Raw genomic sequence first — 2,251 nt, forward strand, 5'->3', positions numbered from 1 at the left:
CACAGAAAAAAATAAAAAAATAAAAAAAAAAAAAAAAAAAAAAAAAAAAAAAAATATACATATATATATATATATATATATATATATATATTTTAAGGTAAACGGTAAATAAGCATATTCCTTTCTGTACAAGTTCATATATTAATAAAACTTAATTATAAAATATTATATATATATATATATATTATATATTATATTTATATATATACTATTTATTTAAATTTTTTTTTTTCCCTTTATTTCTTTATTTCTTTTATTTTAATAATATTTTATAATATACAATATTATAAAAAAATAAGTGTCATATAATATATATATATATATATATTTATAAAATATAATTCTAATTAAAAATTAAAAAAATATATTTTTGTTGAAGAGAAAGAAAAAAATACTTAAATGTAGAATTTATAAAAACATAATAATATATATATATATATATTATATATATATGTATGCAAGTATATCCTATAATTTCCTATTATAAAATTAAGAATAATAAAAAAGATGTGCCTTATTATTTTATGATCCGAATTTTTTTATTTTTTTATTTTTTTATTATTTTAATCATTACTCCAAGGTGTCCATTAGAAAATTAAGAAATAAAAAATAATAAAATAAAAAAATAAAAAAAGAATATATAAATGATCAATTCAACAATATCGTTACATTTATTTTTATAACCTTAATGTAACATTCTTGTCCTCATTCAATATATAAAAATATAAATAAAATATATTATATATATATATATATATATATATATATATATATATTGATATGGTATGTATATCATATGAACCGTGTTCATCTCTTAGAATTAAAACTAACAAGCCTTCTTTTATTATATCACAAGAGATAAAATAAAAAAAAGTTACAAAATATACAAATAAATTCATACATTTATAAATATAAATAAATAAATAAATAAATAAACAAACATATATATATATATATATATATAAATATATATATTATATTATATAGTTAATAAAATTGTATTTTTTATATGTGTATGGAAATATGATATACTTTTATCTTAAAGAGGAATATAATTAATTCTTTTAAAAAAATAATAGTTCGAGGTGTGCATATAATAAATTATAAATTTATTACATGAAACCAAACACAAGCATTTGAAAAAAAAAAGAGGAAAGATAATATATATGTATAATATATATATATATATATATATAAAGTATTATACATGTGTATGTATATGTATTTATAGTATTATATGTACACATATACATATTTATATATTATATATTGTTTTATTCCTAAGTTCTCTTTTGCTTGTATTTACTAAATTGGAATAAAAAAAAAAAAAAAAAAACAATTAAAAAGAAAAAGAAAAAGAAAAATAATTTGATTAAAATATCAAGATATATATATTATAAGATAATATATTTAATATTTTAATTTTTTTTTTTTTTTTATTATTATTTATTATTTCTTTTCTATCTAATTGTGCTTATTTCCTTCCATATGTTTCTTCTTCTTTTTTTTTTTAAAATGAATATTACGTTTAAAATAAAAGAATAAAATAATTTTATTTTTAAACAAAGGAATATAAAAAAATAGTTAGTATATATATATATATATATTATATTATTATATAAAAATAAAAAAAAAAAAAACAAAATAATAATAAAATAATAATAAAATAATAATAATAATAATAAAATAATAATAAAATAATAATAATAATAATAATAATAATAAAATAATAATAATAATAATAAGCAAACAAAATAATAAGTATCTTTTAAAAATTTCTCATTATTAAAAAAAAAGATGATATAAGAACAAAAGATTTATCCATTTATATTAACGATCCTTATGTTACCATATTTTTTTTTTTTTTTTTTTTTTTTTTTTTATATATTTTTTAGTTGTTACATATTTATGTTATATAAATTATTTCAATGTATGTCTTTCTTTCGTTCTTTCTTGACGCTGCTTTTTTTTTTAATTTCATATAATGTTCGATATATATATATATATATATATATATAAAATATTTAATTTAAATTTTTATTATATTATATTATATTATATTATTTTATTTTATTTTATCTTTTAAATTAAAAAAAAAAAAAGGGTGCATGTTATATTGTGGAATAACTCTTGAAAAGACAGAAATATAAAAGAAAAGAATATATTTTATAGTGTCCTAATTTATAGCTCCGTGTGAATATATAAAAAAGAAAATATAATAATACTGAGGAAGGATATACAAAGAATAGAC

This window comes from Plasmodium reichenowi, chromosome 11 (genome assembly GCF_001601855.1).
Source record: "Plasmodium reichenowi strain SY57 chromosome 11, whole genome shotgun sequence".
Classification (NCBI taxonomy): domain Eukaryota; phylum Apicomplexa; class Aconoidasida; order Haemosporida; family Plasmodiidae; genus Plasmodium; species Plasmodium reichenowi.